Source organism: Dama dama, chromosome 19 (assembly GCF_033118175.1).
Source record: "Dama dama isolate Ldn47 chromosome 19, ASM3311817v1, whole genome shotgun sequence".
NCBI classification, from domain to species: domain Eukaryota; kingdom Metazoa; phylum Chordata; class Mammalia; order Artiodactyla; family Cervidae; genus Dama; species Dama dama.
In genome coordinates this window covers 87,318,611-87,344,906 of record NC_083699.1, presented here as the reverse complement: position 1 = coordinate 87,344,906, position 26,296 = coordinate 87,318,611, and the positions used below count along the sequence as shown (strand labels likewise).

Sequence of the window (26,296 nt, the reverse complement as noted above, 5' to 3'; positions counted from 1 at the left end):
ACTGTTTTCATTGTTTCCCCATCTGTTTGTTATGAAGTGATGGGACTGGATGCCATGATCTTTGTTTTTTGAATGTTGAGTTTTAAGTCAGCTTTTTCACTCTCCTCTTTCACTTTCTTTTCTTTTTTTTCCTCTTTCACTTTCATCAAGAGGCTCTTTAGTTCCTCTTCGATTTCTGCCATAAGGGTGGTGTCATCTACATATCTGAGGTTATTGATATTTCTCCCGGCAATCTCGATTCTAGCTTGTGCTTCATCCAGCTCGGCATTTTGCATGATGTCCTCTGCATAGAACTTAAATATAAGGTGACAGTATACAGCCTCGACAAACTCTTTTCCCAGTTTGGAACCAGTCCATTGTTGCGTGTCTGGTTCTTACTGTTGCTTCTTGACCTGCATACAGAGTTCTCAGGAAGTAGGTAGGGTGGTCTGGTATTCCCATCTCTTTAAGAATTTTCCACAATTTATTGTGATCCACACAGTCAAAGGTTCTGGTGTAGTCAATAAAGCAGAAGTAGATGTTTTTTGGAACTCTTGCTTTTTCTGTGATCCAACGGATGTTGGCAATTTGATCTCCAGTTCACTTTACAAGTATGGCTATAATAAAAAAAAGTGGATAATAATAAATGTTGCATATGGCATTGGAATCCTTACATATTGCTGATTGAATTATAAAGTAGTGTAGCCATTTTGGGAAAGCAGTTTGTCAATTCCTTAAAAAGTTGAACAGAAATACCATATGACAATTGCTACTGCTAGGTTTATACCAAAGAGAATTGAAACACATGTTCATACAAACATTTGTTCATGAGTGTTCAAAGCAGTATTTTCATAATAGCCCCAAGTTGGAAACAATCTATATGTCAACAACTAATTAGTAGATAAAATGCATTTTATCTGTACAGTGGAATATTATTCAATCTTAAAAAGGAATAAGTTTCTTATACATACTGCCATATGGATGTACCTTGTAAACATTGTGCTAAGTGAAAGAAGCCAGTTACAGAAGACTGTATTATGTGATCCATTTATATAAAATATCCAGAATAGGCAAGTCCATGGAGAAATATTTGAAACAATTTGACTCTAGAGAGTTAAATTTATATGGATTAAAATCTATCCTCAAGACTTTACGTGTTTTCCTTTGGAAGAGACAAACATGTAAATAATAAATGAAGGCTTCCCTGGTGGTCCCAGTGTTTGAGAATATGCCTGCCAATGCAAGGAACTCGGGTTTGATCTTTGCTGTGGGAAGATCCCACATGCCTTGGAGCAGCAAAGCCTGCAAGCCAAAACTATTAAAGCCTGCTCGTCCTAGAGCCCATACTCAACAACAAGAGAAGCCACTGCGGTGAGAAGCCTGCCAATCGCAACTAGACTGTAGCCCCTGTTCTCGACCACTAGAGAAAGCCCGCATGCAGCAACAAAGACTCAGGAGAGCCAAAAATAGATAAATCTTAAAAAAAATTTTTTTTTAAGTTTAAAAAATAATAAATGAGAATGGCAAGTACTAGTAAGTGTTATGAAGGTAGTCAAGTGATGTGGTAGCTGATGAATTTGGTTACAGTCTGAATTGTGGAAGGAAAGTTATGACCAACTTAGATAGCATATTAAAAAGCAGAGACATTACTTTGCCAACAAAGGTCCATCTGGTCAAGGCTATGGTTTTTCCACTGGTCATGTGTGGATATGAGAGTTGGACTGTGAAGAAAGCTGAGCGCCGAAAAATTGATGCTTTTGAACTGTGGTGTTGGAGAAGACTCTTGAGACTCCCTTGGACTGCAAGGAGATCCAACCAGTCCATCCTAAAGGAGATCAGTCCTGGGTGTTCATTGGAAGGACTGATGCTGAAGCTGAAACTCCAGTACTTTGGCCACCTCATGTGAAGGGTTGACTCATTGGAAAAGACCCTGATGCTGGGAAAGATTGAGGGCAGGAGGAGAAGGTGATGACAGAGGATGAGATGTTTGGATGGCATCACTGACTCGATGGACATGAGTTTGAGTGAACTCCCGGAGTTGGTGATGGACAGGGAGGCCTGGCATGCTGTGATTCATTGGGTCGCAGAGTCAGACACAACTGAGCAACTGAACTGAACTGCACTGAAGTGATTTGTGGTGGTACATAGGAAACCTCTTAGAAGAGGTGACTTTTGAGTTAAGACCTGGATGTTAGAAGGTGAGAGAGATAACTTGGGACAGTACATTCTAAACTGAAAGAATAACAAGTACAAAAGCACTAAGTTAGGAACAAAGTAAGTATGAGAGGGACAAACAGCAAACCATTATGACTGAAAGGTAGTAAATGAGGAAGAGCGGAAACTGAGATCAGACTCAGACAGAGCCCAGATCTAGGGTTTTACTAGGTCATAGTTGCTGCTCAGATGGGGTTACAGTGGGAAGTTTGGGAAGGATTTAAGCAAGCAATTTATGCTCTTTATGCTCAATGAGGTGCATTCCGGTTTCTCTGACATACATGAACTGTAGAGCAATTAGGATGGAGGCAGAGACACTGATTTAGGAGGATGTTGAAGCAGAATAGCCCATAAATGCTGATAATGGCTTAGACTGAGACTGGGTCAGGGACAGTGGGAGTGTTGATTGAATTTGGTAAGTTTTGAGCTCAAAGCCGTTTTTTTTTTTTTTTTTTGTCCTTTCATCTGAGATGTTTGAAGCGGGAGCAGAAGTGGAGGATATCAGTAGTTTACATTGTAAAAATATTGGAAACAATCTGTTGTTCTTGTTTAGTCGCTAAGTCATGTCCAACTCTTTTGTGACCCAATGGACTGTAGCCCTCCAGGCTCCTCTGCCCATGGAATTCTCCAGGCAAGAATACTGGAGTGGATTGCCATTCCTTCACCAGGAGATCTTCCCGATCCATGGATTGATCCCATGTCTACTGCATTGGCAGGCAGATTCTTTAGCACTGAGCCACCTAACAGTGGTATATCCACACAATGGTTATACCATTGGTATATTCAGAAGTTGAAAAAAAGAATGAGGAATATGTCCATGAACTGATATAATGTGATTTCCAGGATATATTGCTAAAGGAAAAAAAGCCAAAAAACCAAGTACAGAAGAATGACTATTTTTATGTTAACTTGGTTAACTAAGGTGTATTTAAAAGGCATCTTTCAAGTTTGCATTTCTGCATGTTTCCCAGTCTTTACCAGTGTTTGATAAAATTTGAAATCCCATCTTGAATTGTAAACAGTGGTCACACAGTTCTTTGGTGTATGTGAATAGTTGTTTATTCTCTTCTCTGTTCCTTTTCCTTGGGTCACATGGAATAGCCCATGTGGGGATGCTTGTATAAGTTAGTGTTTTGAGACTGGTAGAAATGCTTGGTTCCTATAACCCTGTCTACCTTCTTGCAAAATGTTGCCTATACTTACTTTTTGTTATCATTATATATTATACTTTCTTTAAAACAAGAGAAGAACAAAAGGTTGTGAAAATTTAGCACTGCAACATCAGCTAATTTTTTACTTCATTACCTTTTTTTTGCCACTCTGCAGAGCATGTGGGATACTAATAATGATAATATTAATTATTTTTATTATTTTGACCATGGAGCATGCAGGATCTTAGTTCCCTGACCAGGAATCAAATGAATACACTTCCCCCTCCCCCCCAGTAGTGAAAGCTCAGATTATTAACCACTGGACTGCTGGGGAAGTCTCTTTATTTTATTACCTTTTAATAGACATACTTAGTTTTTACATAGTTTTATGTAACACTTCTGAAGTGAGTGAAATGTTTTCTAAATATTTTCAGCAGCTTTATGTCTATGGAAGCCTTATATCTAAGACACTGATAATATTTCAGTAAGTGTTATTGGAGTTGCTGTTTCTTCAAAACAGGGACTAAATGAAGTAAAATGCCTTAGGAGTGAAGCAGAACATTAAGTGGGATTTTAGCTACATGTGCAGTTTCTTTAATTCATTAAGTGAACATTTTTTATTACCTGATGTGATCAGAGTCGTTTTGCAGGTAGTTGGATTGTAAATTTGAATGTTATTCTCTACTTGTCCTGCAAGGGATATAAGGAAACTAATTATTTATAATGCACTATGATAAATGAGATACAAGTCACAGCAGGATCCCATGGGAGTGAGCCATGGGGGATCAGAAAGGGCTCTAGAGAAAATGTCACTGACCTGGTGCAGGTGCATAGGATCTGGCCTGATGGACAGGGTGATGGAATGGGCAACATCTGCACAGGCACCAGAGGTTTATGCTCCAAACTCTCATACTTAATTTTGTTGTTACCAGAATTTAGTCAAATAATGTCTTGCATTTTAGGGAAATGAGAGATGTATGATATAATTCACTATGGAGGACAGTTCAAAATAGGGGTTGTCTCATTGTTTTAGTTTAAGTAGGAGATATTATTGGTGTCCCTTAGTTCTTGTCTCATCGTAGCAAAGATTTGGAACAACAGAACACTTACCGCTCAAACAGGCAGGATTTTATTAAGCAGGCAGTTTTTATAACGACAGACTAGTTACAGCTCTGTTACAGCTCAAGCAGGGAGCAGGCAGTGAACCCTGGAAAGGTGAGGGCAGGCAGACCTCTGGAGGAGGGCCCCAATTCCTCTTGGCTTCCTTTTCTATACTGTCTTCTCCCCCCGGAGCCTGACTGGTTCAGCCCTATGCAAAATAGGGCTTGTACCTGCCAACAAAATGGGCATATACCCAAGGCCAATCAGGGAAGTGGGCATGTTTTCCTGCCAGAGGTTCTCACTCTGGTCCTCAGCCTCCTCTTTACTGGGCTTTTTCTTTTTTTTTTTTTCTTTTGTGTGCCCTCTCAGTGGTTCTAGCCATGGCCATCTTGGACTCCTTTTTATATTCCAGCTACCTAACATTGGTGTGTTTGTGTGTGTGTTCAGTTACATTTGACTCTGCAACCCCAGGAACTGTAACCCACCAGGCTTCTCTGTCCATGAAATTTTCCAAGCAAGAATACTGGAGTGAGTTGCCATTTCTGACTCCAGTGGATCTTCCTGACCCAGGGATCGAACCTGAGTCTCTTGAGTTGACTGCATGGGCAGGTGGATTCTTTACTACTGCACCACCTGGGAAATGAACTCTAAACGCTCCCTTTTGTATGTCCCCTTATTTATTAGACCATGATTTAGTTGTTAGGGTGAATTAGTGGTAAGTAGAAAAGACTAGCTCTTGGACCTACAAGTGAGAGTGCGAAAACCTTTTGGTGAGTCTTTTATTCAGAAGAGTCTTGAGGTTTTGTGTAACTAGAGGAAAGGAGGTTGACCCGACTCTGAGAGAAGCAAAATGGAATTTTGGAGAAAATGTACTTTCTTAAGGAGGCTAGTGTTAGAGATGATGACAGTCCAAGTGGATGAGTTCACACTACAAGACTTCAGTGAGATGGATACTGCTGTTGCCTCAGTTACAGATACTGTAAAAGAATAGTTTGTCATCATATGTGTATCCTGGTAGTATTTGGACCCTAATTTGGTTTATTAGTTTACTAACCTTTGTATAGACTGGCTCCCCAGGTGAAGAATTGCCTGCCAGTGCAGGAGATACACGAGACTCAGTTTCTATCCCTGAGTCATGAAGATGCCCTGGAGAAGGAAATACCAACCCACTCCAGTATTCTTGCCTGGAAATTCACATGGACAGAGGAGCCTGGCAGGCTATGGTCCATGGGGTCACAGAGTTGGACGTAGCTTCTTGACTACACCACCACCACCACCAATCTATGCATACTGGTTTTCCCATGGTCTTAAAAACATTTTCGATATAGAAACTCTTCTGCCCTTAGCCCTCAGCCACCCTGTTCCTATTTATGACATTCCTCCAAAACTCCCTCTTTCCAGGAAACTGTTTATTAGCCTTTAATGTAGTCTTCTAGAGTTTCTATATATAAATAAAGGCAATAAAAGTATCTTTATCCAAGAAGGTCACCAACTCCAAAAGTACAGTATACCTGTTGATCTGCAGATTGGTCTTCTTACCCTTTCCTTTGTACATTGTGTTTTTTACTTAACAAAGGACCCTTCCCTTTGTATGTTGTGTTTTTTACTTAACAATGGAGATCTTTACAAAAGATCTTCCTGTAGAGTAGTTTTGTTTCATTTTCCAGTATATAGTTTTTGTTTTGTATGATTTCCCTTTGATAATTTATTTAACCAGTTCTCTGTTGACTTGTTTCTGTTTTTTCATCATTGTAACAGTGTTGCAATGAACTACCTTGTACATCTGGCATTTTGCTTGTGTGCAAGTATATAATTATGGAATAAATTCAGATATGGTACTACTAATGAAAGGCCATATATACCTTTGTAATTTTTATAGATATTGCTAGGTTGCCCTTATGTTTGGACCCTGACTCTCCCACCAGTGAAAAGGGATAGTTTGTGTTTCTCTCCTCCTTCCCCAGCTTTATTGAGATTTAATTGACGTATAACATGTTTGAATTCAAGGTGTGTAGTGTGATGATTTGAGACAGGTATATCTTGCAAAATATTTACCACAATAAGGTTCTTTAAAATATCGGCCACATAATTTACATACTTACTGTTCTGTTCTTAAGGTGGGTGATTTGTATTTCCTCACAGCCTTGGCAACGTTGTACCCAGGCAAAGAGGTTAAATTGGGTCTAAGTATAGTCTTAATTTGCATTTTTCTAATGAGTGAGGTTAAGAGTCTCCATAGTTTCAAGACTCTTTCCCTCTCCCCCTGCTTTTTTCTGTGACCTTAACTATTTTAGGGGTTTTGAAGCAGAAATTGCTATCCTTATTTATACATTTTTTTTTCCTAATTCAAGTTTAACAGGTACAGCAGAGTGTATAAACCTTAAGGGTGTAGTAAGGTTGGATTTTTATAAGCCTCTGACTCTCAATCTGGATTTTTTTTGTTGATTTTTCACCAGAAGATGTCAACAAAAGTTTCAGACAACAGCCAAGATAGGTATTTTTCTTTTCGGATGGCCCTTACATGATTTGTGTACTGAAATGTTAAAGGGTTGTAGTTGTCTCATTGGGCCATCAGGAAGAAGAACCAGGTTCACATGAGGCATTCGTGCTGCCTGATAGTGACTGTAAGACGCATTTCTATATCAGAGGGGTTCAAATGCAGAAAACATTTCATCTTAAAAGTGGTGAAATATGTTAGATAATGCCAGATTGTTTTCCTTAGAGAGTTCATACTAATTTACACTGTCAAAAGGAAGGTAAAACATTTTGGTTGTTTAACATAATCTCAAAGAGTTGATACTGTCAGATCTTTTTGTCAGTCTAACATGTAATATGTTCACTGATTTTTTTCCTCCTTTTAACGTTTTTTTTCAGTGAAGTCAAACTCATACAGTAAATGGCAAAAAATCATCAGTGTAATAATAATATCATGATTTTATCTCAAAGTAAATAGATCCATGTAACTACCACCGAGAAGCAGAACACCGCCAAGGGCCCACCTGTGTGCCGCCTCCCACCCCAGTCACCTCTGTTCGTTTCTTTCCCAAAGAAGTCACTGTTCTGAAAGCTGACACCCTAGCGTCAGTTTCGCCCATTTTTTGAATGTTACGTACATGGGTCATGCAGCAGGGCTACCTTTTCATCTGATGTCCTTTATTTAACAATATGCTGGTGACACCCGGAACTAATCTTGTAAACAAACAAAACAAGCCAATTTGTCAGTGCCACCACGGGAGGAAGAAATGGGAATACTTTACATCTGAGAATAGCAGTATTTTCAAGAGGAACCACTTTTTTCATGATCGAGGCCATAATGATGGGGAGGGCAATGGTCAGAAACCAGGAGCCCAAATTAGGATTCTCATACTGCCTTGCCCCAGCTGGATGACTTTGAGATCACATGAACTCAGTGCCTATAATGATCCCTACTCTAGCTACAGGAGAGGCTTTCTGTGAGGATTCTCTAAAATAATACATGGGAAAATGCTCAGCATTGAAACAATCGTGATGCTGTTACTTAAATTCCCATTGTGATGGTAAAGGTGGGGGCCTTTAGAAGATAATCAGATCATAAGTTAGAGCTCTCATTATGGCATTAAAAGTGTGAGTTAGTCTGTCAATCAGATCTGACTCTTTATGACCCCATGGACTATAGCCTGCCAGGCTCCTCTGTCCATGGAAGTCTCCAGGCAATAATACTGGAGTGGGTTGCCATTTCCTTCTCCAGGGGATCTTCCCCATCCAGGGATTGAACCCAGGTTTCCCGTGTTGCAGGCAGATTCTTTACCATCTGAGCTACCGGGAAGCTCCATTATGACATTAGTGTCCTTATAAAAAGAGACATGAGGGAGCTTGCTGCCTCTCTCTTCTGTTGTGCACCATATGAAGGTACAAGGAGAAGACAGTGGTCTGTAAACCAGGAAGAGGTCCCTCACCAAGAACCTGACCATGATGGCAGCCTAATTTCAAACTTCCAGCTTCTGGAACTGATATTTGTTGTTTAAGTTGATCTCCCCCTTCAAAAAAAGAGAAAACTCCAATATATTCATAACATTTATCCATGTTAAGTGTCATTGTGAGTTGTTCCGTGTGGCTTAGTAAAATGAACAAAGATATGTTCTCATTCTTACAGTGTGTAAAAGAGTGATTCCCACTGTATGTGTATGTTTGAATCACTTATGAGTTTTGTTTTATTGAGGAGTTTGCAAATCATTTTTATTGCTGAAATATCTTTTTGTAATTCAAATGCTCATATCTAAATAGATTTAAAACATATATCTGTGGTCTTTGAATCCTTTTTCTGAATTATTTATATTTGTAATATGTAATAGATTCCTATGGTTCAAAGATTAAAAGGTATAAAAAAAAGTGGTCTCCCACTTCTACAACTATCCAGTTCATGTCTATCCCAATTGCCTAATATCTGACTCTGCCCAGGAAACTAATATTACTAGTTTCTTTGCTCAGTCGTGACACTCAGTCATGTCCGACTCTGCAGCTCCATGGACTTGAGCCTGCCAGGCTCCTCTGTACTGGAGTGGTTTGTCATTCTCGTCTCCAGGGGGTCTTCCTGACCCAGGGATTGGACCCAGGTCTCCTGCGCTGCAGGCAGATTCTTCACCGTCTGAGCCACCAGGGAAGCGCAGAGTCTTTTATACTTATAAGAAAATATGAATATAAATTACACCTTTATCCCTCTGCCCAAAACACATCACAGCAACTATCCTGTACTTTTTTTTTGCTTAGCATTTTGCATATTTTTAATGTATCAGAGCATATTAATTATCTCTAAGGTTCTTAATTCATTTTCATTGCAATATAGTATTATATTATGCTAATATATCATCCATTCTGTTTTGCATTTATACTTTTTGGCTAGTTTGAAATAATGCTGCAGTGAACATTCTAGTAAATATCTTTTGGTGAAATGTACACACATTTTAGATATGTGTACACACATATCTAGGGTGGAATTTCTATGTCACAAGCAATGTAGATTTCCCCTGCTGTACATTTTCAACAAACCTGGTATCATTAGTTTCTTTGATTTTTACCCATTCTGATGGGTACACACGTGGTATCTTATTGTGTCTTTAATTTTTATTTTCCAGAATACTAATGAGATTGCCAGTTTACCCCCTTCTATTTACTGGCTGTATTGGTCCTCTCAGAAACTGTATTTTTAATAAAAGCCAGAATATATAATCTCCATCTGTAAGACTAACAAACTCATACACTAATAATCTGATTATTTCTTGGATAATCAAGAAGTATTTGATTTCATGGGTATCGAAGAAACTTTTTTTGGGAGGAGAGCTGGACTGCTCAACATGTGGGATACTAGGTTTGATCCTGTGCCTTCTGCAGTAGAAATGCAGAGTCCTAACCACTGGACATCCAGGGAATTCCCTCAAAGTATATTTTGAGTGTTCTAATTGCATTTTACAAAAATAAATGTTAGAATAGAAATTACATTCCTTTGATGTAGAGCTAGGACTTTTTCATAGTATGTGAGGATGGTCCAGTAGGGAAAGGAGAGAGATTAGCACCTCCACCATGAAGTGATTTTTAGAATTTAATTTTTAGTTATATCATCATTATGGACTTCCAAGGTGATCTTGTGGTGAGGAATCCCCTTGCTAATGTGGGGGACACAGGTTTGATCACTGGTCCAGATAGATTACCCATGTCAAAGAGCAACTAAGCCACAGCTACTGAAGCCTGAGTGCCTAGAGCCTCTGCTCCTCAACAGGAGAAGCCACTGCAATGAGGAGCCTGTGCATTGCAACACAGAGAGCTGTCTTAGCTCTCCACAGCTAGAGAAAGCCGGCACAACAGCAATGAAGACCCAGCACAGCCAAAAATAAAATTTTAAGAACTGTTATTTTTAAAATAGCAACATTGTTTATTGGTTTATATTATTTTATTGAGAGATAGTCAATCTAAAATACTAGTTTATATTAGTTTGCAGGTGTATGTACAACATAGTGATTCAAACGTTTTATCAATTACACTCCATTTATAGTTCTTGTAAAATACTGACTAAATTCCCTGTGCTGTACAGTATATCCTTATAGCTTACTTATTTTATATATAGTAGCAACAGGTGAGTTTATTTCTCTCCTTGGGTTCTTGTGTTGTCATAACAAAGATTTTGAATGACAGACTAATTATAATTACTATAGCTCAAGCAAGCAGGATTTCTCAGCTCTTGTCTTGTTGTGGCAAGAATTTGAAACAACAGACTGGTTACGGCTCAGGCAGACAGAACTTTTATTAAGGAGACAGTGGATAGTGAACTCCTGAGACTTGGCAGCAGGTAACCCTGAAGGAGAAGCAATCCCCGTTGGCTTTCCTTTTTATACTTCCTCTTGGTTCTGCCCTGTGCAAAATAGGGCTTGTACCTGTCACCAGTCAGGAAAGGTAATGCAAATTGGGTGTACGTTCAAGGCCAATCAGGGAAGGGGGTATGTCTGGGACCCTGCAAAATTGGGTTGTTACATGTTCATCTAGGTGTGCGTGGACTGTTTTGAGTGACGGTTGCACGTGACATAACAACAAGCTCTGTTGTGTGTGTCTTTCCTATAATTCAGTCTGTTATAATCAGTTGTATGTATGTATAGAATACTTGTTAACCCATAATGGGCTCCTGGCTGCCTAAGGTTACTTGAGGACACAGCTTTGCATCAGTGGCTCTTGTGTCAGAGTTGGAGAAGCCCCTATGGCTAGTTTGTATCCACTTTGTGCCTAGGGTGCATGGGCAGGAGTTGGAAGGATCTCTGTGGTTATTTTTTGTAGCATACCGGTGAGCTCTCCTGGGCCTGTCTTGGGTAGGGTTTAGAGATCAGCTTGCATCGTTTTCAGTAGGCTACCTTCTGTTGCTCCTGCCCAACTTCCTGTGTGTATGTGTGTGAATTGTGTCCAACTCCTTGCGTGTGTTTGTGTGTGTGTGTGTTTCTCAATTGTGTCCAATTCTTTGCAACCCTATGGCCTGTAGATCTCCATGCTCCTCTGTCCATGGAATTCTCCAGGCAAGAATATGGGGGAGTGGTTTGCCATTACCTTCTCCTGGGGATCTAACCCCCTTCTCCTGGGGATCTTCCACCCAACAGTAGATTGTACTTCTTAATCCCCTACCTCAGTCACACTCCCCACTCCCCCCCACCCCACCCCGCCCAATCATTAGTTTGTATCTGTGAGTCTGTTTCTTTTTTATGTTGGAATTTAGATTTTTTTCTTGTCTTTTTTTTTCTTTTCTTTTAAATTTTGACTGTGCTGGGTGTTCATTGGGTCATGCAGGCTTCTCTAGTTGTGGTACTCTGTGTGGGGGTTTTGGTTTCATCATGTGCCGTTCTCAGTGCTTGGATGAGATTTTGAAATTCTCCCTCCCACCCCCACCCCTTTAAAATTTAATAGATGTTTGTCCAGAAGTTCTTTTAGTAAGTTCTGTTTTCTTTTGACAATAAAGTTGTGAGTGGATCTTCATGTGTTAGGTTATTAATAACATTGTTTTTATCTAAAGGATACTAGAAACTTTAAGAATAAATTGTATTTAATTCTGTTTGAGTAAGTCAGAGTAATTGACTGTCGAACAAGAGTAAGCAGTATACTTATATTCATTTTTAGCCTGTATTAAATTAATTATTACTTTTTGCTTTCCTTTTCTCTTTTCCCCTTTAAATAGACTTTTTTTTTGTTGTTGTTGTTACGAAGAGCAGTTTTAGTTTTACAGTAAAATTGAATGGGAAGTACATAGTTCCCATATATCCAACCCCCCCCAACACCCATACCCCCATCACATAACCTCCATCACTGTCAACGTCCTGCACCAGCATGTTGGTGATTTTTGAGTTGACTATTCCCTTACTTTTGGGAAAGTGAGCAGTTTGATATATGTTGACATTGTTCTGAAATTATAACATTCCTTCCATTTTAGAAAGCATATTATTGACCTTATTTCAAAAGAAAAGAAACCAAGACTAGAATTAAATTATTTGCTTCCTAGTCAAATTTTATTTTGAAGTTTCCAGATGAAAATTTTCATCTTTAGTAGCAGCAGTTATGATCTCCTTTGATTCCTTCTAATTTATTGAGAACTTGAAGATTTTTCGGTCTTTTCTCCTTTCTTTTAAATGTAAAACGTTCAAACCGGATGTTTGAAATTTTTGTTACAGTTTCTGATTTGGGGACTTCCCTGGTGGTCCAGTGGCTAAGATTCTGTGCTCCCAATGCAGGGGACCTGGGTTCGATTCCTGGTCGGGAAACTAGATACCACATGCCACAACTAAAGATTCCACATGCTCCAGCAAAGATCGAAGATCCGGAATACTGCAGCTAAAGACCAGGCGCCGCCAAACAAATAAATATTAAAAAAAAAAAAAAAAAAATTCTGGCTTGGAGTATTACTGACAAATATAGATAATTCCAGATGTAGCATGGGGTACAAGTTCCAATTTAGTTTGAATGGACTAGTCCATAAATGAGTTAATGATTAGGATGCTGCTATCATAAAGGTAAAATGCTAGTTGTGATGCATGGGCTTCTTACCACAGTGACTTCTCTTGTTACAGAGTGCAGGCTCTAGAATGTGGGCTCTGCAGTTGTGGTACATGGCCTTAGTTGCCCCTCAGCATCTTGAAACTTCCTGGATCAGGGATCCAACCCATGTCCCCTGCATTGGAGGGGGATTCTTAACCACTGGACCACCAGGGAAGTCCCCTTATGTCTATTTTAATGCTAAGCTGTCAGTGTCTTGAAATTCTTAATTTTATAAAATTTAGTTTTATTTATTTGACTGTGTTGGGGCTTAGTTGTGGCACGGGGGATCTTATTGTGCCACGGGGGAATCTTTTGTTGCAGCTCATGAGCTCTCTAGTTGTGATGTGGGGACTCAGTAGTTGTGGCTCTCTGGCTTAGTTGCTTCAGGGCATGTTTGATTTTAGTTCCATTCCTAGGGATTAAACCTGTGTCCCCTGCGTTGCACAGTGGATTTTAAACCACTGGACCACCAAGGAAGTCCCTGATGTTCTTAATTTTTGAATAAGTGGCCTAGCTTTTTTATATTGTAATGGGGACTACAAATTATGTAACCAGTCCTGGTCCTGAATAAACAAAGTGTATTATTTAATAAGAAGGAGACAACCCAATAAAAATGTCAAAGACTCTGAACAAAGGGATGCAAAAAGGAACATGAATCATGAATAAACTTGTGAAGAGATCTTCAACCTTACTAAATCTTCAACCTAGTCAGGTATAAACAGATTACAGTGTGATACCATTTTATGTGTTCTGTACTGCTACAAATTATGAAATTTGATTTTACCTAGTATTGGAGAAGTTGTGTTCATATGTTGCTGGTGAATTGGTAAGGTGATCCGATTGAAGACACTTGGGCATTTTTGATAGATGTGAGAATTTGGATGCCCTGTGACCCACCAATTTCCCACTTTGTGTATCCCAAAGACATTCTTGTATAAGCATACCTGGCGAGTTGAATAGTAATATTGATAAAAGCAAAAAAGTAAGCCATACAGATGTTTGTAAACCAACTAGATAAACACATTGTGGCATATTTATATATTATGGAATACCATATAAGGCAGTGAAAATGTAACATGGATAAAGCATAGAAAAATATTAAGTGAAAAAATTCACATCCCTAAATATTTCATTCAGCATACCAGTTTATCAAGCTGAAAAAATGATGGTGGGTGGGAGGAGGAGACATATCTAAACAAAATATTTAATGACATATGCATATGTGACAGTGTTTTATTTTATTTTTTTTAGTGTTATACTTTAAAAAGCAATGGGATAATACATAATTAGGATAAAGGTTAGAAGGACAGGGGCACTAGATAATGTTATCGGTGTTCTTATGTGATGTGGTGATTTACAGTTTACAGTGTTCATTTTAAGCTTGCTTACATTCATCTTTCCATGTATTTTGTGTGTGTCAAACATTACCTTAAAGAAAGGGGAAAGCTCCTAATGGTTAGACACTTATGACGTAGATGGAGGGGTGGCTTGGAAAGTAGAAAGATAACTAGCATATTACAGAACAGAGGTTTCAAGAAAGAGGAGATGATCAGCATAAGAGATCAGATAGTTGAATAGGACATGAACTTAATTCCCTTTCAGCGCTAACATTTTGTAATTTAAATATTGTGGTTTATGTGTTTTCTGTATTTTTCCCATATTTAAAATTACAGAGTTATAAGCAATTATGATATATAAGTGATATAATTACTTTTAATTTAGTCCATTTAAGTGTTAATATCTTTTATCTTTACCCTTTTTTTTTTTTGTAGTATATCTTCTAATCTGAAAAAGTCTTCCATGAAAACTTCACTTTTAAAAAAACAAGTAATGCCGTCTATTTTTCTAAAACACTGAAATGGGGGCTCTCGTTTCAAGGTAAGTATTAATTTCATATCTTTATCACATTTTTTCAGTAGTTAAATGTAGAAGGAAGGTCTGAATATTGGTTACATTGTAAATCTTTTAGTTATTCTGGGGTGGACATAGGAAGGAAATACTAAGCTTTGTTTTAAGATAGATGCTTAGGATTATATTTACCACATATTTTAACAGAACTTCATGAAGGAGAGAGGAGGGGTCAGTGGTATTTAAAGATTTTTAGAGAGGTTAATTAAAAACTGAAAGCTTTTTGGATTTTGCAGTTAAGAGGTCATTGCTGGCTGGTTAGAGGCCATTTTAGGTCTATGTTTGTTGCTAAAAATAAGTTTTCAGTAAAGAGTGAAAGAGAAGTTGAAAAAGTGAATATTTTAGCCCTTAAGTGATTTATTAAACCAATATATGATATGTACTTAGTATGTAGCAATCATTTCTCTAAGCACTGTAGTTATAGTGTATAACTATTAACATATATATATATATTATGTATGTATAAACCAATATATATCTTGGTTCAAGCTTCTTATAGATAATTTAATGCCCAAATATTTCCCCCCAGCTTTATTTAGATATAATTAACATACAACACTGTGTATTTGCCGAACTATGTTTATGGCTTTTTTCACTCTTTTGTGTGATAAATTACATGGTCCACCCTAGTTATACCGTTAACAGGGACAGATATTCCCTGCCTGGGTATAACTTGTTTGTTATACTGGGCTGGTGGTCTAGTAGGCAAGTTAGGTGTTGAACAGCACTGGTCACTGTGGTAAGTGCTACAAAAGTGAAATAATGACTACCTGAGTGGGGGGTGGGAGTGGAAGTTGGTGGTTTGTGAGTTCATTGAGCAGGATAGATTTAAAAGGCAGATTTGGCAGGGCATATGGAAGAGAGAAATCATGTATATGAATGTAGGGTTTTGAGTGGCTAGAAGTGTGATAGTACCATAAGAAAAGTAAGGAAACTACAAAGAAAGACTGGTTATTAGGGGGCAAGCAGATGGGACTGGAACATAAATTCTGTTAGACCTATTTTGATTTTGGAAGTACAGGTAGAACTTTCAGAGTATCTCCCTAAATGTGGAAATATGAGACTAAAATTTAGAAAAAAGATGCAATTTAGGGCCCAAAAATACAAAGTTTGGAGTAATTCGCATGAAGTTTAAGCTGTGGAAGGAGGTTACATGTTTAGTATCCTAGCAGAGGCAAACTCTTAGAAATGCCTATTGTGGGAGATGGGAAGGGGGTTCAGGTTGGGGAACACATACACACCCGTGGCTGATTCATGGCAATGTATGGCAAAACCACTAAAATATTGTGAAGTAACTAGCCTCCAATTAAAGTGACTAAATTTATATAAAAAAGGTTATATATATAAAAAGAAATGCCTATTGTAAATATTGGTGTTAAAAATTTAATAAAGGGAGAATAAGAAGAAAAATATGAAGGAGAAGGATGGGATGCTTAGATTATGGATTCTAATATCCTAGAAGGGCATTAAGTTTAATTAAACTCAATAACCTAAGGTATAAATATAACCTAATAATGAATAATTATTAGATTAATTGTATAATAAAGTAGCATAGTAATTAGTATGAGATTCTTAATCTGCGAGAACAGATTGAATAGACCAAGATGAATTATAAGAGGTTAAGCAAATGGTTTTACAAAATAGAAAGAAGTGTGAAGAATAAAATAGAATGTTTTTCAAGAAGTTTGCACAGGAACAAAGACAGCAATCATTTTGGAAAGTTAGCCACATGGAAGATATTTTAGCATTTTGTTTGTGTGTGTGTGTGTGTGTGTGTGTGTGTGTGTGTGTGTAAGTGTGCTCAGTCATGTCCGACTCTATGGCCCCATGGACTGTAGCCCACCAGGCTCCTCTGACCATGGAATTTTCCAGGCAGAAACACTGGAGCAGGTTACCATTTCCTACTCCAGGAGATGAATTTAATACAAGAAAACAGATTTTTTAATACCACAGGAAAGTAGGAAGTGTAGAAAAAGGTGAATTGGATACATGGAGGGCTTGTAATTCCTGATGGATAAATTTATTTGGATTTGTTTATTTTATTTTATTTTTTAATTTTTTTAGTTTTCATTTATTTATATTAGTTGGAGGCTAATTACTTTACAATATTGTCATGCTTTTTGCCATACATTGACATGAATCAGCCATGGATTTACATGTGTTCCCCATTCTGATCCCCCATCCCACCTCCCTCCCCATCCCTTCCCTCTGGGTCATCCCAGTGCACCAGCCCTGAGCACTTGTCTCATGCATTCAACCTGGGCTGGCGATCTGTTTCACACTTGATGAGATACATGTTTCAGTGCTATTCTCTCAGATCATCCCACCCTCCCCTTCTCCCACAGAGTCAAAAAGTCTGTTCTATACATCTGTGTCTCTTTTTCTGTCTTGCGTATAGGGTTATCGTTACCATCTTTATTTTATTTTAAAAATATTTATTTATTTGACTATGTTGAGTCCTAGTTGCGACACACAAGGCCTTTCATTGTGGCGCACAGACCTTCTCTGGTTGGGGAGCATGGGCCCCAGACCATGGGAGTTTCAGTAGATGTAGCACACGGCTCTCAAGTTGTGGTTTGGTTCTGGAATGTATAGACTCAGTAGTTGTGGCTCACAGGTTCAGTTGCTCCGTGGCATGTGGGATCTTAGTTTCCTGAACAGGAATTGAACCTGTGTCCCTGGCATTGCAAGATAGATTCTTAACCACTGGACCACCAGGGAAGTCCGTGTTTAAATTGTAAAATGTGCATAACAAAATTGACCGTTTGACTATTACTGTTTTCCTTTTTTATGGTAAGTTAACATTTGCTATATATGAATGAGGTCTGCTGCTTCATGTGTACAAAGCAGCTGAATGCTCAGTTTCATCTGTACAGTCATTGCTCACTTTTCTTTACTCACATCAGATATAGGGACTGAGAAATATTGAAAGAATTAATTGTTTTATTTCATGTTGTCAAGAGTCCATTCTCTTGCTGTTGCTTCTATCTATAAATTGAGAAGTGAAATATCCAAGAGTACTCCCTTTTTAAAAAGTTTAGTAAAAAGGAGATTTCCATGGAGAAGTCAGTGACACCCCACTCCAGTACTCTTGCCTGGAAAATCCCATGGATGGAGGAGCCTGGTAGGCTGCAGACCATGGGGTCGCTACGAGTCCGACTTGACTGAGGACTTCACTTTCACTTTTCACTTTCATGCATTGGAGAAGGAAATGGCAACCCACTCCAGTGTTCTTGCCTGGAGAATCCCAGGGATGGCAGAGCCTGGTGGGCTTCCATCTATGGGGTCGCACAGAGTCGGACACGACTGAAGTGACTTACAGCAGCAGCAGCAGTGACTATGTAACATCCAGCTGAAGACTAGCAGGGGGGTACTCTTTCTGCCCCCTTCTGATGCCTATGTCAGAGGCTTTATCTATCTCCTTTATACTTTAATAAAACTTTATTACACACACACACACACACACACACACACACACAAAGGAGATTTCCAAACCACATCGTGTTTGACTAAGAGATGGTGTCAGAGTATAGAAGCAACAAAAAGGTTGTGAAAGACCTTTTCCTGGGAATTCCCTGGCAGTCCAGTGGTTAGGACTCTGAGCTTTCATTGCTATGGGCCCAGATTGAATACCTGGTCTGGGAACGAAGATACTGCAAGCTCCAAGGTGAGGCCAAAAAATAAAGTAAGATAAAATAACACACGCACACACACACACAAAATAACACAAACAAAACTTCCCTCTAAACTTCCCTCTAAGGAAGAGGTCTGGTTACTTTGCTCATTGACATTGAATACTAAGAAAAAACACAGCTGTAGAACCTCAGATTGTCTCTAAATCCTGTGCTCCCTAGCTCCTAAAGCTAAGGAAGTATAAAAATACATTAGCCTTCCCCTGTTTGCCTTTTTATACTGTTGATGGGGTTCTCAAGTCAAGAATGTTGTAGTGGTTTGCCATTCCCTTCTCCAATGGGCCACATTTTCAGATGAATGAGCTTAAATAAATGTTAAGCCATCCACAACTCTATGTGACTTTATTGTTCTTACTTTATCATCATATTTCATCCTATCAACAACTTGCCTCTAAAATGGAAGTTATCCACAGTTTATAGATGAAGAAATCCTTAAATTGGAGGTACGTACAAATGTGGGCATCTGGAAAGAGGTCAACATGTTCTTCCTAAACTTTGGCCATTTTAACTGTTTTTTAAGTGTACAATTTCCTGACATAAATATATTCATAGTGTTGTGCACCCATCAGCACGATCCATCTCCACAACTTATTCTATCACCCCCAAACCCAGATAACCATTCTTCTGTGAAGCTGTCTGTGTCTGTGGATTTGCCTCTTCTGTTTAGGTCTTGTAAGTGCAATCATACAGTGTTTGTCCTTTTGTGGTTGGTTTATTTCACTTCGCATAGGTGTCCTCAAGCTTCATCTATGTTTAGCATGTATCACAATGTCTCTCTTAAGGCTGAATAAATATTCCATTGTATGTATTACTATGTACCACACTTTGTTTATCCACCCATCTATTGAGTCAAATATGACTTGCTTTCACCTTTGGCTGTTGTTAATAATACTGCTGTAAACATGGGTATAGAAATATTGCTGGATCATTTGGTGAAGTGAGGTGAAAGTTCCTCAGCAATGTCTGACTCTTTGCGACCCCATAAGACTATACAGTCCATGGAATTCTCCAGGCCAGAATACTAGGAGTGGGTAGCCTTTCCCTTCTCCAGGGGATTTTCCGAACCCTGGGATCGAACCCAGGTCTCCTGCATTGCAGGCAAATTGTTTACCAGCTGAGCCAGAAAGGAAGCCCTGGGTCATATGGTAATTCTATTTAAATATTTTAGGAATTACCATACTCTTTCACAGTATTTGCACCATTTTTCATTCCCACCAGTAATATACAAGGGTTTACAGTTTCTTCACATCTTTGCCTTAATTTGGTTTATAGTGTGTTTTTGGTTTTGAGCACTGGAACGTTTTAAGTATATTTCCTTAAAAGAAGGTTTATCATAGATTGTTTTCTAGTAGTCTTAGAAGGAACGGAAATCTTCATGCTCTGTTGTAAGGTCAGAACTGGTATTTCTTTACCAGTTGTCACCTAGTTATTAATAAATTTTAGTGAGAGCTCCTCACAAAATGAAAATTATGGGGCTTTGGAAGGAATACATTGCCAAAAACTTATTCTGTGTAATCTGACTGTAATGTTTACTGTACTAAGGACCTTCACTTGGCTTAAGAGAAAGCTATGTGTTTTAATTTCTGAGTAGGAATAACTATGATTTCCAAGGATTGGACAGGATGATTAAATGAGTTAGAATGCTTCCCCTCCCCCAACAGATGTACTTGGAAATTGGAAATTTTATAAGGAGGTGGAGAGAGTTTCATTCTGTTGTTGACTGACACATTGTCTGTTTAATAGTTAGGAAAACACATTCCTTGTTCAGATGCATTGAAGACCAATCAGAGTTATTAAGCAAAAAAAAAGTGCTGATGGGATTATAGTTTCTGCAGAGAGGTTTTTGAAAGCTTGTACCTTGTTTGCAGTTGTCATTAAGATTTGGAAATATTGAAATAGTTCATATTCATTAGCTTCAGTATTGTTATAATTTTGCTTTTCCCAGGTAAATCTTGTTATAACTGGATCATATGGTAATGATAAACTTGAAAGTAATAAACTTGAAGAAGTTTATTTTAGAAGCTGCTTGTCATGTTATATGAACATTATGAATAAACTGAGTGGTTTAAACTTGTCTTCTAGTTTTTACTAGTTCCTCTTATCCCAGTTCGTTGCCTTAGGATTCTTTTTGTTTAATATGCACTAGATGTTTATGCATTAGAAAAATGTTCATAAAGATTATATTGTTGAGTGTCTACTGTTTCTGGTTCTTTGATAACATGCTTTTTGCTTTAACTCAGAAAATAACTGTGGTTAGATTGTCATATAGTCTGCCACAGACAGTAAGGATATTGTGATAGAAATTCTGCTGTCTATGTAGCATGACCTTTCAAAACTGTTTTCTTTGCTGCAAGCGTCTCCCTTAGCCTTTTGACTGCCACATGACAGAGGAAGCAGCATATATAAGGCGATATAAACGACTGCCTTGTTGATCTCGTTTATGTTGAGGATGAGCTAGTTTTATGCATTATACATAGAGTACATTTTAAGGGTAAGTTTAAAAAAATTTTTTTATTAGAGTATAATTGATTTGCAATACAGTGTTGTGTTGTTTCCAGTGTACAACAAAATGAATCAGTTATACATATATCCACTCTTTTTTTTTTTTTGAAAGATTCTTTTCCCATATGGACCATCACAGATTACTGAGTAGATAGGTTCCTGTTAGTTACCTATTTTATATAAAATATTTTATATAGGTATACAGGTAACTAATGAAGTAGTGTGTATATGTCAATCTTAATGTCCCAATTTATCCCGCCCCCTTAAGTGTAATTTTTAAAAGAAAATAATAGTAAATTATAATAGTAAAAATTGAAATGGAAAATCATTTATGTTACTTTGAAGAAAGGTCTAACTTTTTTTTTCAGAGTTTTAAGAATTATTAATTAATGAAGATTATTATATACAGCTGATGACTACAGATCTAGTATTTTTGTGGCAAAGATTTTAAAGCAGCTTTGGAATTGTCTTTCTCTTGTTCCTGAAGATTCTTTTTTAGAACTGTGAAAGGGTCTAGGGAACCTGAGGAAGCACCAACTTGATTTTAAACTTTGATCTTATTTTCCACTAGTAGTTTAGCTCTGTAATGTAAGTATTTATTTATTCATCATTCAGCAAATAGTTACTGAGGTCCTGTATCAGTCATGGTGCACAAAGAACTGCAAAGATGACAGAACATGTCCCTGTCATTCAGGAACTCACTATTTAGATTTCAGCAAAGGAGGCAGGAGTAGAGCTGAGCAGGATCACAACTCCTTGCTGCAGATGCTAATGTCACTTCCCTCCTGGAATCTAGAGATAAAGACAGAGTTGATGAGGAGTAGTAGTTAGGGCCATGAGGATAGTTAGGATTCTTAGGTAGGAATAATGCTGGAAAAGAAGCAACTGCCAGTGATAGAAGAAAATCTGGAGCTTGGGTTTGATTATCATTAACCCTGAGATCACAGGCACAGTAAAATGGGGAATGGGTTCCCATCAAATGGGTTCTTCAGGCTAGGTGCTGCCGAGGAACTTGACATCTGTTACCGCTATTAATCCATTTTGAAAGAGTGTGAAATTTAGAATCTATGCGGAAGAGCACATGAGAACCTAAATTTATAATTTAAAGAACGATGAAAAATGAACAACTCTGCATAACAGCCAGATTAATCATAGGTGCTTTCTTCTATCTTGCTTCCTCTCCCCAAGCTATTCTTTACTGAATTTTTGTTATTTTCTTGCTTTTCTTTTTAACATTACTATCTCTGTTCATCTCTATCTCTGAACGATATAAGGCTTTGAGTAAATGGAATCATATTGTATATATTCTTTTTTATTTCTCTTAATATTATTTATACGATTCATTTATGATAGTTTGTATAGCTTTAGTAATTTCCTATATTGTAAAATGTATAATTTATTGAACCATTCTGTTTTTTGAAATTTTAGCTGTTTTTGGTTGCTCTAGGTATTTATTGCTGCGCGTGGGCTTTCTCTAGCTGCAGTGGGTGGGGGCAGCTCTTCATTGCAGTGTGGAGGCTTCTCATTGCAGTGGCTTCTCCAGTGGAGCACCACAGGCTGTAGGTGTGCAGGCTTCAGCCGTCGTGGCCCGCGGGCTCTAGAGCACAAGGTATATGTCTAGCGTAGTTGTGGCAAACAGGCTTGGTTACTACGCAGCATGTGGAATCTTCCTGGTGCAGGGATCTAACCTGTGTCCCCTGCATTGGCAGGTGGACTCTCATCCACTGTCCACCAGGGAAGTCCTGATCCATTCTGTTAATGCGCATTTAGTTTGTGTCTAGTTTTTGCATATTATGAAAAGTTTCACATTCCACACCCATGTACATGTTGACAACTTGGATAAGAGGTTTCCTGGCATGGATGCCTAGTGAAGGAATTTTTGATGCCAACATTCTTGGAAGAGGTTGAATCAGTTTACTCTCCCTCCAGATCTGTGAAATGTTATCTCATTGTGCTTTTAATTTACTTTCCTTGGTGACTAATGATATTTATGGTATATACTCCCAATATGTTAATGGGACTTTTGGCTCCTGTGAAATTTCTATTTAATTATTTTGCACATTTTTCTCTTGGGTTTGTGTTCTTTGTATATTCGTTTCTCACTGTGATGTATAAAAATTGTTTATTTGATCAATTTTTATTCACTTGTTTAACATTTATCAGTGAGTCTCCTGTTGTTTTTTGCGTAAAGAATAGTACCTTAATGTGGCCTACCAGAATGTGGATTTGGCCAGCCCCTCCACTACCATTCTGCCTCTGTTTTCCACTTCTCTCTGTTCCAAATGGTAGTCTTTGAATTCCTCAGATAATTAAGGTTTCTTAGGCCTTTGCATATGTTCTTTTTCATTTTGGCTAGCCAATTTCCTCTCTTCCATTAAGACTGTTCAAATATCCCTTTCTCTTGGAAAGTACTCTTGTCTCTCCCTTCCTCCAATCCATGTACTTTGTGTCTCTATACTTAGGAAAAATATGGTAGTTTTAATCAGATGATTAGTCAAGAGGAGAAAGCAAGCTGTCAACATGTCCATTTCTATCAGGGGATTACAAAGCGTATGTGCAGAGTGATAAACAAGGATGAAAGCTAAATGATGAATGATTTCGGAACATCATAATTGTAGCCTCATCAGTGTCCCCACTCCTCTTCATAGTTCTGTTTTCTGTTTGAATGGAGAAGGGTGATTCGAAAAACTCAGTGGTAGAGTACACAGCGGTAGAGTACACAGCATTGGACTGAATGTAACTGAGGGAGCATGTGTGAGTTTTTTTTTTTTTAATAAAGTGAAACAGTTGAAGTACAATATTATGTTAGTTTCAGGTGGACTGCATATGATTTGATATATGCATACATTATGAAAAAGGTTTCCCTGGTGGCTTAGATGGTAAGGAATCCACCTGCTATACAGATTAGGTTCGACCCCTGGATGGGGAAAGATCCCTTGGAGAAGGAAATGGCTACCCACTCCAGTATTCTTGCTTGGAGAATCACATGAACGGAGGAGCCTGGCAGGCTGTAGTCCATAGGGTTGCACAGAGTTGGACATGCCTGAAGCAACTTAGCGTACACGCATACATTATGAAATGATCACCACTAGATGGTCTAGTACCCATCTATCCCTAAACAAAGTTATTACAATTTATTATTGACCCTGTTCCTTATGCTGTATATTAGATACTTATGGCTTTTAAAAAAATTATATAACTGGAGGCTTGTGCCTTCCCCCTTTATGGCTAAGTAATATTCCATTATAGATACAGTTATTAGATCTTTATCAAGTTGTCTGTTGATGGACACTTAGATTGCTTCCATATCTTGACTGTTGTAAGTAATGCTACAGTGGACGTTGGAATGCATGTATCTTTTTGAATTAGTGTTTTGGTTTGTTTCAGGCAAATGCCCAGAAGTGAAACTGCTGGCAGTTCTATTGTTAATTTTTTGAAGAACCTCCATACTGTTTTTCAGTAATGGCTGCTCCAGTATACAGTCCCACCTACAGTGCACAGTTTCTTTAACCGGGGTCTACTAGTGCATTATCTCTGCTTTAGTTAATTGGTCAGGCAGTCACTGAATTCAGGTTCCAGGGGAGGGAATGTAGCCCTCACTTCCCAAAAGGAGTAAAGTGAAAGAATTTGGGGGCCTTTTAAAAATTCTTTCCAGGTCACTAGGCAGAACTCTTTGCCATGTAATTATAAAGTCTTTTTGAGTTTTCCATATTCTGTTAATTAATTTGGATTCTTAAAGCTCTCTTTCATTGTCAGTACATTTTAATTTCCTTGAGAGTATTCCCTCAGTTTCCACATGATGTCAGTTTTGAAGTTGAGAAGTGAAGGCAAATGAATCTCTAATGGTAGCTTTTTTTTACTTTAAAAAAAGATCAAAGACAAGAGGCAAAAGTAATGCTGTTTTAATGCCAACAAATTAGACAGCCTAAAGTAAATGGATCGATTTCCAGAAACATAACCTACCAAGAATGACTGATGAATAATTAGAAAGTCTGAACAAATATTACTAGTAAAGAGATTGATCAGTAGCAGAAAACTCTTAACAAACTAAAGTTCAGGACCAGATAGGTCCATTGGTGAATTCTACTAAACATTTAAGGAATTATCAGTCTTTCTCAAACCCTTTGAAAAAATCTCAGAGGAAAAACACTTCCAAACTTATTTTATGAGGCTAGCATTGCCTTGATACCAAAACCAGACAAGAACACTGCAACAAAAGAAAATTACAGGCTCATACCCCTGATGAACACAGTTGCAAAAATTCTCAAAGAAATACTAAATCAAATTCAGTATGTTAAAAGAATCATACACCGTGATCAGTTCAATTCAGTCGCTCAGTCCTGTCCTACTCTTTGCGACCCCATGAACTGCAGTACACCAGGCCTTCCTGTCCATCACCAGCTCCCGGAGTCCACCCAAACCCATGTCCATTGTGTCGGTGATGCCATCCAACCATCTCATCCTCTGTCGTCCCCTTCTCCTCCCGCCCTCAATCTTTCCCAGTATCAGGGGTTTTTTCCAATGAGTCAGCTCTCCACATCAGGTGGCCAAAGTATTGGAGTTTCAGCTTCAACATCAGTCCTGATAACAAACACCCAGGACTGATCTCCTTTAGGATGGACTGGCTGAATCTGCCTGCAGTCCAAGGGACTCTCAAGAGTCTTCTCCAACACCACAGTTCAAAAGCATGAATTCTTCTGTGCTCAGCTTTCTTTATAGTCCAACTCTCACATCCATACATGACTACTGGAAAAACCATAGCCTTGACTAGATGGACCTTTGTTGGCAAAGTAATGTCTCTGCTTTTTAATATGCTGTCTAGGTTGGTCATAACTTTCCTTCCAAGGAGCAAGCGTCTTTTAATTTCACGGCTGCAGTCACCATCCGCACTGATTTTGGAGCCCAGAAAAATAAAGTGAGCCCCTGTTTCCACTGTTTCCCCATCTATTTGCTAGGAAGTGATGGAACTGGATGCCATGATCTTAGTTTTCTGAATCTTGAGCTTTAAGCCAACTTTTTCACTCTCCTCTTTCACTTTTATCAAGAGGCTCTTTAGTTCTTCTTCACTTTCTTCATATCACTTTTAGTTTTTCTTCACCACCACTTAAGGTTGGTGGCATCTGCATATTTGAGGTTGACATAGCTAGGAATAAATTTACGGACAAGGCAATGGCAGCGCACTCCAGTACTCTTGCCTGGAAAATCCCATGG

General features: G+C 38.4%; 1 protein-coding gene across 2 annotated transcripts in view; it reads left to right on the top strand.

The window, feature by feature from the left end:
* The window catches only part of LOC133073765 (phosphatidylinositol 4,5-bisphosphate 3-kinase catalytic subunit beta isoform), a 184,079-nt gene that overhangs the window by 37,266 nt on the left and 120,517 nt on the right, over positions 1-26,296 (top strand). For both annotated transcript variants that reach the window (XM_061167699.1, XM_061167700.1), the window contains exon 2: positions 14,756-14,861. The gene's annotated coding sequence lies outside the window, so the exon portion shown is untranslated. The remainder of the gene's footprint in view (positions 1-14,755; positions 14,862-26,296) is intronic.